This window comes from Stenella coeruleoalba (genome assembly GCF_951394435.1).
Source record: "Stenella coeruleoalba genome assembly, chromosome: 11".
NCBI lineage: Eukaryota > Metazoa > Chordata > Mammalia > Artiodactyla > Delphinidae > Stenella > Stenella coeruleoalba.
The window spans coordinates 55,393,118-55,410,643 of NC_137157.1; the positions used below are offsets into that span (position 1 = coordinate 55,393,118).

Genomic DNA, 17,526 nt, shown 5'->3' on the forward strand with positions numbered 1-17,526 from the left:
CAATCAACTGGGTGTAATTGACATCTATAGACTACTTCATCCAACAACAGCAGAGTTCACATTGTTCTCAAGCTCACATGGAACATTCAACAAACTAGATCACATTCTGGGTCATAAAACACACCTTGACAATTTAAAAGAATAGAAAATATATAATGTCTGCTCTCAAACCACCATGGAATTAAACTAGAAATCAATAACAAAAGATAACTGGGAACCCCAAAATAATTGGAGATTAAATAACATACTTCTAAATAGTATGAGCCAAAGAAGAAATACCAAGAGAAATTTAAAATGAAAATGAAAGCTAAATGAAAATGAAAACACAAATTATCAGAATGTGTGGGATGTAGTAAAAGTGTGCATTAAATGCTACATTATAATGATTTTTGTTACCATTTCCTTTTAAGAGAGATGGGAGTAAAAGGTACTGGTGCTATGAAGAGAGGAGATTCTGCAATGCTCTATGTACAACTAGTCAGGATTTGAATAATATTCTAATCATTCAGGATGGGACAGAAAAACATCAGCACAAGATGATGTTGAAGGAGAAGTAAGGAAAACCCTGACTAGGTTAAATCAACAGGCAGAAAAGGAGCCAAACACAACACCATCACAGGTGCTTTGAAGAGCTAGCCATGGTATTCATGATGAAGAGGTTCTATAAATGCTACCAGAAAGAAACTCATTAAAGAGGCTAGTAAATAGAATTCAAAAGAGACATCGACCTCCAAACCAACTTTATTGCATAGAATTGAAATTCCAGAGAATATAAAGTGACTGGAGGTTGGAGAACCATTTCTCATGCACAATTCTACTATTTCATTGCTCAAGATAACAAAAGAATTCTTATTTTCAAAACTTAGGACAATATTCGATATTTAAGTGCCAATACCACATTATTCGGTGATGGAACCTTCAAGACAGTACCAACACAGTTCATTCAGTTATTTACTGTGCATGGTGCAGTACTGGGTTATACTATGACATTGATTTATGCACTAACAATGGAAAGGTGAGAAGACAGCCAGGCATATATATATATATGAGAAAGTACTTGCATTTGCACAGGAAACAAATCTTGACATTAACCCTTCTTTGTGTATGATGGATTTCAAGATTGCAAATATGAATGTGATTTGATTACTACTAACAAATGTGCAAGGAAAAAGATGCTTGTCTTACTTTTCACAATCACTGTGGTGAAAAATATGTTCTTTGGGTCTAACACACAAGTATATGACAATGGAAAGTAACACTTGTAAGGGTGCATCTGTGTTGTTTGGATTTTAATTTGCGCCTTTGGAAGATGTAAATGAAACTTGTGAGTACATTGTGGAGAATGCAGAAGAAAATTTAGATGACCTAGTGGATTATGTTGAGAGGCTGCATGTCTGTGGAAGATGTGGCAGGGGCCAAAGACCAGAAGCTCCAAGATTTCCACCAGAAACTTGGTATATTTATATATCATTACCAACAGTAAAAAGCAGAGGAAGGCTGGCATAGCAAATTTCAAAAGCTGATGATAGTACATCCATCATCCTTCAATTTTGAGATTTATTGAAGTGTTAAAAGATGAACAGCAAATGCAGTGAACAAGTTATCACTCAGATTCTTGGTGACCACATTCAAACATGGCCACCAATTTCATGATGACACAGACAAAATCAAATTTTATAATTGAAATTGTTAACATACATAAAAAATGTAAAGCCAATAATTACATCGATATATATTTGAGAGCAATTCCTCACTGACTTAAGAGTAACCCTACCAAAATTCATGATGAGGAAGAACAAGAATAAGTGTGAAACCCAAAATTCATCATGAATTACAATAAAAATGATTTATTTAAACATTTAAAAGTTAAATGTTTGTATTATTTAACAAATCATGGACCAAATGTCTCAATGGACATTTTGGACAGGACCAAATTTCAAGGATCTTTTGGTGAAGTTAAATGTTTAATTATTAAATGAGTCATGGACAAAATGTTTCAATGGATGTTTTAGATGGAACCAAATATCCTGTAATGCTAACAAATGTTTAATGAAGAAATTATACCAATTCTCTACAATCTCTTTCAGAGGACAGAAACAGAAGGAATACTTAGGTATTTTCCTAATATCAAAACCAGAGAAAGACATTATAAGAATAAACTGGAGACCAATATCTATCATGAACATAGACAAAAAATCTTCAACAAAATATTAATATTAGCAAATCAAATCCAACAATGTATAAAAAGAATTATACACTATGAACAAGTGGGATTTTTCACAGGTATGTAAGGCTGGTTCAACATTTAAAAATCAATTAATGTAATCCATCACATCAACAGGCAAAAGAAGAAAATCACATGACCATATCAATAAATGCAGAAAAATCATATGACAAAATCCAAAATCTATACATGAAAAGAACTCTCAGCAAACTAGAAGTAGAGGGGAACTTTCTCAACTTGACAAAACATATCTACAAAACACCTATAGCTAACATTCTTAATTGTGAGAAACTCAAAGTCTTTCCATTACTGGTAGGAACAAGGCAAGGATATCCCCTCTCACTACTTCTTTCAACACTATATTGGAAGTCCTGCAAATGCAATAAGACAGAAAAAGAGAATAAAATGTGTATAGATTGGGAAGGAAGAAATAAAACTGGCTTTGTGTGCAACTAACCTCATCCTCTATTTGGCAAATGTGAAAGACTAGACCAAAAAACTCCTGGAACTAAGAAGTGATTATAAAAATTTTGCAGGATAAAAAGATTAAAAGATAAAAGCCAATCATTTTCATTTATACCAGCAATGTAGAAGTGGCATTTGAAATTAAAAACACAATACTGTTTACATTACCATCCTCCAAAATGAAATACTTAGGTATAAATCTAACAAAATATGTACAAGACCTATATGAGAAAAGCCACAAAATTCTGATGAACAAAATCAAACAACTAGTTCATTTAAAAATGTCCCAGATTAAAAAAAAAAGAAAGTCCCAGATTATCTTACACATATCTCTTGGAGTTCAAAGTAAGCTTCAAAATAAAGTGTATACATTACTTTTAGTTATAATATTTTAAGTTTCTTTTAACCTAGACTAGTTGGGTATTCTTCCTGTTTTATGCATCGATTGAAGAAATATCGCACTTTCATAAAGACCCATAGCTTTGTATATTATGATAATATTTCTCTCTCAGTCTCTAGTGGTATATTTTAAATCTAATTTCCCAGCCTACAAAATCTTTAAATGTTGATGTTATTAGCAATATGGAAGCCCAGCTTATGCCTTCTAGTTTTGAACTGCTCAAAGGACTTCAGCTTACCTATATCTCGAAGCCCACTCCAGCTCCACCCCATAATATCCTGTGCCTCATTATTTGTCAGAGACATGGGTTGGGATGGTTGAATCAGTGGAGAAGAAATCAAACAAGTTCTCAGGAACAAATCTACTCTTGTTATTTTATTCTAGCCTTTTAACCAGAAAACCTCAACACCACACTTAGAGCCAGTGCTAACTCTTTGAATATGCCATGAGAGTGATGAATCCACTCTGAGTGTCAAGCTGGGGAACTATTCCATGATTGTCTGCGACTTGGTTGCTGAGTTGGAGCAGAATGGCCTTGCTGATGACCTCATTTGGCAACGTATCACATAAACCTCAGCGTTTAGCATTTCAGTAAAATATTGGTAATTCAGCTACATAAAAAGTTCTATAAAGAAAAAATATACATGCCATTCAGTTCACAAAGAAAGAGTCATTTTTCATAACATATAAAGAGCTTCTATATATAAATAAGAGAAAAATCAATAATAATAGAAGAATGAACATAAGCAATAATGAGATTTTTCAAGGAATGAAATGCAAAGGAATTTTAAAGGATAAAACGTGCTTATCCTCAATCATAATAAAAAAATATAAATTAAAATTACACTGATACAATTTTTTTCTCCTTTAATATTGATAAAGATCAGAAAGCTTGAGAACTCATTGTGTTGACAAAGTCTGGGTAAAACAGACTTTCATTTACATAATTGGGGGATGAGAAATAGCAAACAACTGGAAACAATCTAAATGTGTATCAGTAAGAGAATGGTTAATAAAAACCATTATTTTTATTACCATAAATAAGAGAATGGTTAAATAAATCATGGTCCATCAATTCGTTAAAATTCTGTGTAGTTGGTCAATAAACTATAAGAAAGCTTTTCACACAATGAAATGGAGTGATTTCCAACAAATTGTTAAGTAAAAGAGTCAAGCTGTACAGTAGTATACAATAGTGTATAGTATGCTATCAGTTATGTGAAAGAAGAGGATGAGTACATGTATTTATATGCACATTTGGTTATATAAATATAAAATACATGTGGAAAGTAACCATAGAAAATGATAATAAAAGTTGCATTCAAGGAAAGAAAGTGTATAACTGGAGATCAGGTATGACAAATGGATTTTTTCACTGTTTATTCTTTTATACCTTTTGAATTTGAACTGTGTGAATGTATTACGTCAACAAAAAATACTAATTTAAAAATTTAAAGTTTCGGGCTTCCCTGGTGGCGCAGTGGTTGAGAGTCTGCCTGCCGATGCAGGGGACACCGGTTCGTGCCCGGGTCCGGGAAGATCCCACATGCCGCGGAGCGGCTGGGCCCGTGAGCCATGGCCGCTGAGCCTGTGCGTCCGGAGCCTGTGCTCCACAATGGGAGAGGCCACAACAGTGAGAGGCCCGCGTACAGCAAAAAAAAAAAAAAAAAAAAAAATTAAAGTTTCAAGTATGATGTGTGGAAGATACAATATACTAGCAGTCATAAATGTTTCATCACATTGTAAATCTATTTATTCAAGCAGGTGTATTCATTTACAATTCTGCCTCCCTCTTCAACAATTAAAGGATACCTTGTGATTACATTGAACCCACTCACATAATCCAGGATAATGTCCTGATTTTATGGTTAGCTGATTAGCACTCTTAATTTCATCAACATAAGCCTCCCTTGTCATGTAACATAACATTTTCATAGGTTCTGGGAACTAGGATGTAGACCTCTTGGTGGGGCCATTATTCTACCTCCTACAATAGGCAACCTTTGGGAAATGCCTCCCCTTTTACACACTTTGCTTTTGTGTAAATGGTGATACTACAACCTCAGAAACAATATAGGCCTGAGCTCTTTCTGCTACGTGGAAATCTCAATTGTTCTATATTAAATAGCATAAGATTAGAGTCAAGAGAGGCATAACTACCAACCATGGGTAGGTGTCACCTTCCTAAGATGTGACCTTGAGCCATGTCCTTCAATTTTCTTAGCTTTGATTTCTTACATTCAGTATAAGAATAAAAGTATGTACCTCATGGAGCTGTGGTGAGAATTAAGTGAAATAATGTATATAAAGCTCAAAAAACACAGTGGTGAAACTATTTCTATTTAACAACATAGATGAAACTTAAATCAATGTTAAATTTTTAAAAGTTGTAGAATACATATATTATGTCATGATTTTTATGTACTCAAAAGTCAAACAAAACTTTTATGTTTAGAGAAACACATATATATGGCAAAACTATACAACGAAGCAAAGAAGTATAAACACAAAACAAAATCATGATTGTTGCTGGAGTTGCATGAGTGAGAGATTCATTGAGAAGAATATAGGCACTTTTATGTTACTGAAATACTCTAAGTCTTAAGTCGGTGGGTAAGTTCACAGAGGATGAATTTATAATTTTATTATGATAGTTCCAAAGTTATAAATAGGCTATCACTACCTATCTATCCTTCTGTATTTACATGTTAGGTACTAAAATATTTTTAATTAGTAAAATTTTTTATTAGAATGAGTAATTATAAAAATAATCTGGTAGAGCAGAAATGTCCATTTATTAGGTAAAAATAATCATCCTATCACCTTCCTAATACATAAATTAACCTATTTTTTATATATAATGAGAATAAGTTCCTCTGATATAATAGCAGTAGAAAATTGAATAAAGTCAAATATTCTTAGAGGAATGCTGATTCTATTCATTTAAATATTCTCAATTAATACATTTCATTAAATTATCATTTCTTCTCTTGATTTTAATTTCTTTTTTTGGATTAGATCCTACAGTCCAGTTCACTCCTGGTAAATTTTATCGGGTTTACCCCACAGTAAATCCTTGTGAGTGAAATCAGCATACACTTCAAATGAGGAAAAGAAAAATGAACCTAAAGAAAATTGACCTGCATCCTTCAATTGACTTTGAAACAACCACAGAGCATTTTAAAAATTAAGTCTAGAACTATTTATCCTAGTGAGAAACCTGGGAACAAAACGCTATTTACACTAAAAGAAAAAAAAAAAAAAACTGGCTCCAAAGAAACATACAGATTAAAAGCTTCTTATCAATAAAAAAGATCTAATTACTATTGTCAGGATCGTCTTTTATGTAGCACCTGAACACTCAAGAGAGGATACCATCTGGGCAGATTTCAGCTAGATGGTGAAGACAGCCTAGCTGAAATGGCAGCAATAAAATCTGCTTTCCAAATCTTCCTGATTAAATACCCTTAGTGTAAATTCACTCAGAGTTGTTAGGGAAACCACTGAAGTTCATATAATCCTTAAAAATTTAATCCTGAAATCCACAAATTGTTTGAAGTCTCTTCTGTAACCTGACTCAAGTTATACATCCTTAATTGAACTATATTTGTCTGCCTTTTTCAGGGATGTAAGTAAATCAGAATGATTCAACTCTCTATGATGACTGAAGAAGCATGTGAGTTTAGTTCCTCTCTCCTTTTTAAAAGGCTGTCGGTTTGTCAATGAACTGAAATCTGTGGGGCTGGATTAAGGCAAATAAATCTGACTTCCAAAAGGAAATGTGTTGTCAAATAAACTAGTTGCTTTTGCTAAGTCTTCCTGTAGTGTAAAAATACTCTAAGATATTTCTATCATGTAAGGTTTGCTGATTTTATTACCAGTAAAAAATCCTATTCATGGAATTACTCCATCTTCTTTCCTTCCAGAATCAGAGCTTGATATGAAAGTATGCCAGTGATTTGGAAACTCAAACTGGGATCAGAATAGGATTGTGAACATGTAGGAATGCCTACCAAATACCTTTAGTAATAATCTTCTAATCTAGTTCATGTGCACAGAAAAGAGTGAGAGGACTCTTCCTTTTTAATCCATTTGGGAAAGGCCTATTTTCCAAACTTTTACTTTCTTATTTTTCTATCACACACACACACACACACACACACACACACACACACACACAGGAAGTTCCACCCTTCTGTCCTTATTAATATATAGTTTTTCAGAAAGATGGACTTTTCCTAAACTGGATTATTATCTCCTCATTGAACCCATTGCCTTTGAACTTGATAATGGTCCTTAAGGTGTGATTATCAAGAAGAATAATCCAAACACAGATTCTACAAATGATCTCCATACAAAATCATTTACTACTTTTCATAAACTGAAAGTGCAGTGGTCTGTCTGGTTGTCTTGGCTTCCTTTACCCTCATCCAGTCATTTCTTTTCACTCTACCTTCAAGTTGAGTTTCATCATGGTCTTGAATCAGTTGCATTCTTAGTCAGTATAGGTGAGGAGATCTTTCCAATATTGAGCAGGCTTCAAAAATAAAGTAAAAATCAACATGTCATGTCTTCATACCAGAAAGCAGGCTTCTGCTTTCCTCCTACATTGTACATGAAAGCCTGAGAAACAGGGTCCCCAGCTTGCCAGTTCTTCTCATGGAAGTCCAGCCCTAAAACCTCATCTGGAGCCTGAGGCCCCACTCTCTGCTCCATTCCTTCTTAGAATTCCATGCTCCTGGCGCTCTCTGTGCATCTTTTGCTCATATGGGCTGCTTAGTCCTTGTGTAGTTTTGCCTGCTGGTAACTACCTGTTCCTTCTTATTAAACTCTAACACATCCACTGCTAGTATGAATCACCAAGTCATCTGTCATATCTTTCTGGATATCAGCAGTTAAATTGAACTTCATACCTGGCTCACCCTAGTAAATATCACTATTTTCTTAATATCTGACTCCCCTAACCCGACCCATCCCATCACTGACAGAACTTTAAAACACATTTCCAAAAAAACATTGAATCAAGTGTTTCTATTGAATTGTCTAGATAATTGACTAACTTTTCAATTTTAATATATGTCTATTGATGACAACATGGATGCTATGAACAACCTCTAGAATATGTATTAAGAGATCAGTTTCATCCAACATTTGTTCAGAAATACTTAATAATGAGTGCTGCCCGTACTAGCTACTGGAGTTACACAAGAGATATGAAAATGTCCCCGCTTTTAAGAAACTTTGTACAGTGATACAGATAATATAATAGCAAAACAAATTATCATGATGATTTTTAAGTAGTTTTTAATACTATGAAATAACAAACCAGGGAAAGATGAGAGCAACCACTAAGTATTAGCAGTCAACAAAGGCTTGAATGATGGTAAAGCACTAGGTACAGGGCAATCCAGAAAGACTGTTCTAAGGGAGAGAACAGCAAATGCGACATTTCTGAAGGAAGGATTAAAAAAAGGTTAGATCATATATGTCATTAAAAAGCTATATCTCAAAATGAGGAAACTGACATTCAGATTGACACAAAATAATTCTAGAAAAGAGCATAAGATTCATTAATATTAAATCTCATTAATAATGTTAAATAACAAATTCCTTTAAGAAGGGCAAAGAAATTTGGAAGTTTTCAGACACACTCAAAATAATTATTGTTCTCAGATGATATTCAGACTTCCAAAGGTCCCTAAAAAGACAGTTTATTGTTGCTATTTTTATCACCTTTTATTTGTCTTTTTTTCTTCTTCATTTTGTTCTATAATTAATTTTCTCTCCAGGAAAATGTGCACAACTACTCTGAAATATCAGAATAGGCTTCCATTTCAACAATTCCACATTAAATGTTGTAGGCTGAGGATAAGCATGAATAAAGAGAAAGAACCTGATCCAAACTGTAGGGGTCCTCTACTTTACCTGGTCTGTGTGAGCATGGAAGTTTAGAGAGCAATGACTTAGGTTTGTAATGATTAAACATTGATCATCGTCTTTCATTTCTGACCTACCACCTTGAAGCTATTGTACATTTATACTAAATGGACAAGATACTCCAGTGTTATCTTCTTTGAAAGTTCCCTGAGAGAAATGTTTAAATCTAAACTGAACACTATGTCACAGGGGAACGTGTTTGTGAATAGTGCTGGCAGCTGGAGTATCTTTAAAATACAGGCTGCAAGCAATAAATTGCCCTTTCTGTCTGATCACAGCTAACTTAAGTTTATAAGTAGCATTAAGAGATGTTATATTAGTTTCATCACAATGGCAAACAAATCTAAGCTCAATTCCAACCTATGCCACTTCTATACATCTCTATCTATTATCTATCTATTTATCTATCATGATCTATTCACCTACCTTTCAACCTACTGTAAATATTCAGTACTGATCATGACAACCACATTAAAAAATATCTAGTTTAAACACTTTATTTCACAAATGAGAAGAATTCAATGACATGGCCAAGGTCATAGGCCTAGCTGATTGGTGATAATCCATAGCCCTCATAGCCCTTCACAGATTTATCGAGCTGGTCTGATGACTGCCCCCATTAACCCATCAAAAGCATGTGAAGAAATAAATATTTTTCCATTATTTTTTTTTCTTTTTGGTGCTGTTTCCTTACATTTGCCTTACTGTAACACAAAGCGTTCTCTTTTTAGTGTTATCACTATTTTCAGGTAAATTCTTGAATTGGAATTATATAGCAATTAAGCTTTCAAAAAACCTCTAATTTGATTTCTCTCTAAATGGATGAGGCAGGTAGAAATTATGCAACATATTTAAATATATAAAAAGTTAATTTATTATCACTCAATAGGTGAACATATTGAGACTTGACAAAGTAAAATGATTCATTTCAAATTATATGGAAAATTTCAAACTTATACAAAAGTAGAGTATAGTGACTCTCCACATACCAATAATCTTGATTCAGTGATCAGAAAATTATGGCCACTTTTTCATATTATGTCCCTCCATCCCCTCCAGATTATTTTGTAGTGCATACTAGGCATATCATCAAATATTAAATAAATATTCATATTTTCTTAATTGTATTATAGACATACATTATGTAAAACACTCACGTGTGTGTATTCATAGCTCTACAGTTTATACATAGAGTAGATACATGTGATTTGTTGACATGTTGCCTGTATCTGTAGGAGTGTAGACTATAATTCTTTGCCTTATCTATTATTTTTTTACTTTCTTACAAGATTTTGTTGAAGAAATCAGATTGTTACTACCACTACCTGAATTTTACTCATTTAAGCCTCGTGATATCCTTTAACATTTCTCCTCTGTATTTCCCTCTTGTTAAACAAGAGACTTGGTAAGATTCAGATTTAATCATTTTAGTGAGACTATTTCTAATGTCTATCAGCCTTTCTTTTTGTAATGTTAGCACCCATAGATTATCAATGCTCAAATCCATTAATATTTAGAGGTTGAAAAATGTTATACTTTAAATCTATCATTATTTCTGCATTTATTATAATTTCATAAAGATTTCATCAACTATTGCATTATCCCAGTGTAAATATTATGTCAAAAAAGGAAGATTAATATCTGTTTTCTTCTGTTAATTCACCAGTTTTAAAATGATGAGTTGCTCCGTAGCATCCTCTGAGAGTAAAATTGAGTTCATTTTTTTTCCTTTTTGTTAATATGATTAACCTATGGCTTTAATGTACTTCATTCATTTTAACTTCTTGCAGTAATTATTCATATCAATTCACAGGTTTTGCTATCATACTTTATTCTCAGTGGCACCTGAGTTACTTTGCCGTAATCTAGTGGTCTTTAAGAGTTTTCTTGTTTTCTAGTATTGTTACTGAAAGTGGGGGTCCGGCTGCTCACTGCTCAAAAGCCAATAAAGCGGCAAGTTGGTGGAAAGGAAAGCTTGCTTTATTTCAGAGGCCAACAACCTCGGGGGGGGGGAACTCCTATCCAAAGGCTGACTCCCCTCCCACTGATTATCAGTGGGCAAGGGCTTTTATAGGTAAAGGGAGTGAGCTACATGGAGAAACAGCACAGTCAGCTCTGACAGTCATCTTGAAATTGGTGATGCAGTGGTCTGATCAACATCATCCTGATTGTTTTAAGTACAGTTAATCTTCAGTTCCAGGTTTCGTTTGTTTCCATTTCTTTGAGACCAGTTCTCAGAACTGTGGCAGCTTATGTCATGGCTACAGTCTCTGGTCATCATGTAGTTAACCTCTTCCACCTGGTAGGGGTTTTAGTATCTAAAAGACAGCTCAAAGGATATGGCTCAGAATATTATCTATAGCCCTTGAAGAGGAACCAAAGGTCCTTGACCTTGCTTAATGACTAAGCTATTATTATTTGGTCTCCTTTGACTGTTTTCCTTTGTTTCTGTATTTTCTCACTTCTCTGATTAAACTTATTCTTTGGCTAAAGTTTTTCCACAGACAAAAGGTAGGCTGAGGACATGGTGGGGGTGGGGGTGGTGAAGGACCATAGCGTCCTGCTCCATTTCAGTATGACAAAATATTCTAAGCTCTTCCTGAATATTTCTGCCCCCAGATATTTAATCAGCTATTTCTTCAGGAAGACTGGGTTCCTTTTGGTGAAAAATAGTATTTAAAACCACAATTTTTTGCCAAAGTGTGCTCACTGCTACTGAGTTGGTCAGTTTCCAGGCTTTTCGGTAATAAAAGCTAGGAAATGTGTGCTTTGGTTAAAATATAGTTTAAGTTCACAATCTTTCTGATTTCAAATCAAGACTTTGGGATTTTTATTTAGTGGATGTATATTTTTGGTTATATTTGGTATGATGATTTTTAACAATTTAAAACTCTCTATTTTCTAGAAACTGCTCAATGTTTACTTATCCTGCTTTAGTTATAGAACTCAGAACTGAGACCCATATAGTAGTTAAATACTTCCTACCACTGCATATACTATAAGAAATGGCACAGACTCCCATGTGCTCATTTCTTATTCTGGAATAGTTGGGAAATTCCCCCATGGAGTGCCCAAGAGTGCTTGTAATAAATTCTAGTAAATCTTAGTAGTTGAATCAGAGCCTGGACCTAGTCAAGCAGAATGCTTTCACTGAGGATTTTACTAAAAATCTTCTTGGAACCGTCCTGGACTAAAAAGGCTGCGATTTTAGGATAGAGTAGAGTATTAGTCAGAATATCTTAGTTGTACCTTGTTTCCCAGTTATTCCATTGTCCATATTAAACAGCTTTTCCTGACATGATTTACCTAGTTTGCAGCTGTAGAGTCGTATGCATATGAAGAAGCTGAATATTTATAATACGTGTAGATAAAATAATATCTATCTTATGTTTCTTAGTCTTCAGTATGTAAAGAAGGTATTTATGCAAAGAAGCAAAGAGAATGGAGAAATCTGGGAAAGATGGAGCTTTCCTAGAAAGTATGGAAAATTAAATGTGGAAGAGACTTAAATGATTGTATTGTTCAGTGTTCTAACGCCCAGTTATACGTAGAATCACATAGGGAGCTTAATAAATAAAAATCTATGCCTGAGTTGTACTTTCAGAGCCTCTGGCTGATTTGGAGTAAGATATGAGTATTTTTAAAGCTCTTCAGATAAATCTAATGTGCAGCCAGAGTTGAGAACCAATAATATACTCCAAGGTATTCGTAAGATAATTGAAGCCCAAAGAAGTATATATATATTGTGAAGAACACACACCTGGTTAAGCAGAGCCAGGTTAAGCAGAGCCAGTCTTATGCACAGGCCCATGTATTTCATAGGCCTGTATCACATGTTACCTCTTGATGGCTTTTTAAATTTCTCTGCTGGGTAAGCTACATTTTTTCCCTCTTTTGTATTACTGTTCATGCACAGTCATCATGTGTACCAGGTACTCATGCAGTGAGTAAGGAAACATTTCCAGTAGGAAACACTAGACTGAACTTGGTGACAGTTCTTTGGCTGATTTCCCCTGGCAGCCCTTCCTATCAGGCTCTGTGTTGGCAGCGTTGTGCATGGAAGCAGCTTCAGAGATAACCAGCTTCTATTAATCAGGCTGTTTCGTACCCTTTACACTGTAGGTGCATCACATTGATAAAAGACTTTGTACTTCTCAGTCTTCTCTGCATCTCCTGGAAATATATTAGCTCCTGTTAACTTACAGCATGTAATAATAACCAAAAGAAGTGACAATCTGTACGAAATTATGGCATTCTCAGCAAGGATTTTCACAGCTTACAAAAGAAAAAAAGTCTCAACCTGCTCATTTCTTGTGGGCTCTTTTCCTCTTTTTCTATTACCTCTTGCTCTACTTAAATATTTGCATACTGAATATTATAAAGCATAGGACCCGTATTTGTCATGTTGCTAAAGCAAACTATATATGCTGCAAATATTGGAATATTTTTTGCTAAGAAATCACTTAATTTAACCAAACCTTTACCCTGACAGTTTTCCAGAATTATCTGAAGAATATATGAACATATTATGTCTTACTGAATTCCCATGGCTTAAGTCCTTGACTAGAATTTTTATTTGATGGAAGTAAAGAGCTGGCAAGTCTCTTTTTTAAAACCAGAAATGGTCTTTTCATTAACTCTTATGATCTGGGACAAGAAAATTCAAATTTTATGTCTAATTGCATTAAGAAAGATGATTTGAGATCATCCTGTACGATAGGCAAGAGAAAACAGTTTACTAAAACCAAGGTTGTCATTTGCACCAAACAATGGTTTATGTGTATCTTTTCTAGAAATCACTTTGTTCTAAGACAATAGTTCTTATAAACACCAAGTGACTCTAAATCACCTGAGGATCTTATTTAAAGTCTTCTTCTGATTCAGTAGTTTCAGGGTGAGTCTTGAGATTCTGCATGTCTAGCAAGCTCCCAGATGCTCCCTGCATTGCTTGGACACAGCACCTTCAGAAACATAGGACCTTCTTGAGTAAGAAGTTAACTTATTAGAATCCTGAGAAAAGGTCACAAAGCAAAGATAAATCACTTTCACTGTCAAAGGGAATGTAGTCAAATTTTCCAGCTTGTCTTTTATTAACACTCTTTCAAGCTACCTATACTTATTTGGAGCTTGCAAGACTTCTATTAAAAAAAAAATATATATATATATATACATATATATATATATATATATATACACACACTATATAAATGATATCTTAAAGAAGTGGTAAAACTGGAATGACAGTTTAATAGCTATGTGTTTTTCTTTTTCTTTTTTATGGAGATACAATTGACATATAACATTCTATTAGTTTCAGGTGTACAAGATAATGATTATATATATCACATATATAGTGAAATGATCACCACAATGTCTACCACCACCACCACAGTTACTACTTTTTTTCTTGTGATGAGAACTTTTAATATCCACTCTCCTAGTAGCTTTCAAATATGCAATATGGTTTTATTAACTATAGTTGCCATGCTGTACATTATTTATTTTATAAGTGGCAGTTTGTACCTTTTGTCCCTGTTTTCTGTATCTGCGAGTCCAGTTTTGTTTTGTTTTGTTTTTTTAGGTTTTATACATAAGTGAGATCATACAGTATTTGTCTTTCTCTGTCTGAAATGGGTCTTTGCTATAAGTTTTTAAAACACAGGAAACAACCTACTGTTACCTCCTCTCTTTCACCCTTATGATTAGAATCTTCTCTATGTTATAATTATATAAATTTACTAACTGAAAACATAGAGCTTATGTCAATATTTTGCATGTATTTACTTCACAGAGCACTACTTAAAAAAAAAAAGCTCAGATCATATCTATATGTATACTTCAGGTACACTGAGTCTACATTGCTTTTCCAAATAAGAAAGTGAAAATAATATTTGACACCATTTTCTTTCAAGACTATAAACCAGTGGCTCTCTAAAACAATATGAATTTTCCCAAATGCTACACTATTTTAGTGCATTTAACCCCTAAAGTTGTTTCTAGAAACAAATCCTGTTGAGGAGTGGGGAAGTAAGAGATCCAACTGATCTAGGTTTCTTTTTTCTCCCCCCATACCTTCTTCTCTCCCCCCATACCTTCTTCTCTCGCTCTCTCTCTCGCTCTCTCTCTCTCTCTCTCTCTCTCTCACACACACACACACACACACACACACACACATATATATACACACAGTTTATACATGCATGGCTTACTCCCCAGTCAAAGTTCCTGTTCACTTTAATTACATCATTTCCTAAATAATCTTTCAACATTTAGAAGGATGGATATTTGGAAATCCCTGAAATTCCCTATAGAATAAAAAATTGTACTAAATCTATCATGGATGATGCTCTAGCTAAATAGAAAGTATTTCCAGTGAGGATGGTCTTGTGAAAACACGTGATTGTTGAATTAAAGTCTAAAAAATGGACTCAATCCATATGTCAAGGTCTTTATATAACACATAAAGTCTGCATAAGAAGTAATTAGATTGTGCTTTTTTTTAATAAATCAAAAGAAAATTACACTTGGAGATTATGCTCCAAGAACATTTAGTTGGATCTAATTAGAGTAATGATCATCTATCAATGTGAAACTGAGAACTTTCTATTAGATTAACAGTTTTATTTTTCCAAACAAAAATGCTATGAGATTTGATGCAAACCAATATTATCAAACCAAAGTCTAAAGAAATTGATTTACCAAAACAATGTTAAATATCTTCTGATTTACTTTAAAAATAAATTATGAATATATTTGCTATAGTGAGCAAATCAAAAGAAAAAGAACAAGGAAAGTTATTTATATTTTTAATCTCTGAAAAATGTCTGCCAAGTTTTTGTAGTGTGATGTACCCTGCTTGACTGAAATACAGACTCCTTACTAAATGAGAAAAATTCCAGACTTCAGACCTTAGGATCCTCTATATTGCAGAGAGTTAGAATTTATAACCTGATAATTATAATCACCAATTTAAAAGTAATTAATATATTTTGATAATCATTACTTTAGCCTATCTTAATATGTGAGGGTCTAATCTTTATCTTAAAAAGTAAATTTCTTAGACCCATGGAGTTTTCTTATCTAAGTATCCTAAAATAAGCCAATCTTTCTCTTTGTTTTTTCTTAATGACAGAAACGCTAGTTCCATTCCCTGCTCTTATGATGTGAGATGCGTACTGATTTTGCAGTGCATGGGACTTTGAAAGACTAAACACAAGGTAAATGATCAGAGATGTAGATTACTTACTTTAGTGTAAATCTTCATTTTGAATGCATATCATGGGTTTCATATTTAAAAACAGCAGATAATTGTATTCTAAACAAAAAAATAAATATAAAGAATGAGATCACTTCCTTTAAAACATTTAACATCTGAGGGAAGTCCAAAATTAGTATATTTTGTCACAAAAAAATTGAATAGCAATGATAAGATACAGAAGAAAATGATAAGCATAGAAGAGTCTTGCATTTTGATTACCGTTGCACTTTTTTGGTATTCATTATTCTTCATTTTTTTAAGTCAAAGGGAACTGTCACATATACTAGTAGCACAAATGCATGGATAGAAAAGAACACTATATATTTCCAAGAAAGCAGCTATGAACGAGACAAGATATTTATTTGATTTGGCAAAGCTTTTTATAAAAACACAATGCTAAGAATTATAAAATCATAAACATAATTGAGAAGTGTCTTATTTAAAAAAAACAAATATAGTTATCCATGGTACCAACTTAAATAAGATTTGTATGGAATATATTTTTGAGCTAATACAATTTTATTTTTAGAATAGGTTCCAATTATAATAACAAAGCATTTGTAAAAGTACTGTGAAGTTTAACTAAAATTAAAATAAATGTCTGATCTTCATTTATTATTTGATACATAAAGTGAAATAGAAAGGATTAACTGGATATATTATTGTGTTTGTGGATATTCAACACATGTTTTCTAGCCACAGGAGAATTGAAACTATATAGTAAGGAAAATAATTTTTAAGCTAAAACACTAGTATTATGCATCTAAATTAGTATTTCCTCCTTCAAGATAGTCATCTTGCTTGTCCAAAATATGTTTAATTATTCTATTAAAATTGTTTTCTGTGCCATAAAAACAATTCTATGAATAGACTGAAAGACAGAAAAATTTTATGCTTTGAGACTAAACTCAATTTTATGGTAATAGTTGAATATAATAAAGCTAATGCTCAAGCAGAGTATTATCACTGAGGACCAAAGATAAGGTATGACTGAAGAGATTGAGGGAATTATTAAATGTGGAATAGAAATGAGTTCAGAAATCACTTCTAAGTAGTGTTGGGAAACTTTCATCAGAGGAAGCACTGATGCTTCCCAAGCACTTAAATTGCTTCCAAAATACCTTCCTTAGTGGATATCACTTATAGGGATATAAATGTTTTAGAATTACATTTTTAAAAGTGAGAAACACTTGTATCAGAATCTCATAGGAGCATGTGCATTTATAATAATTAATATTTTAT

At 33.3% G+C, this 17,526-nt stretch overlaps 1 long non-coding RNA gene across 1 annotated transcript in view; it reads left to right on the forward strand.

Annotated features, from left to right (window-relative positions):
• Window positions 1-17,526, forward strand: part of LOC307193993 — a 241,924-nt gene that overhangs the window by 187,125 nt on the left and 37,273 nt on the right. The window contains exon 4 of the long non-coding RNA XR_013830473.1: window positions 16,159-16,243. This is a non-coding gene — a long non-coding RNA (uncharacterized lncRNA). The remainder of the gene's footprint in view (window positions 1-16,158; window positions 16,244-17,526) is intronic.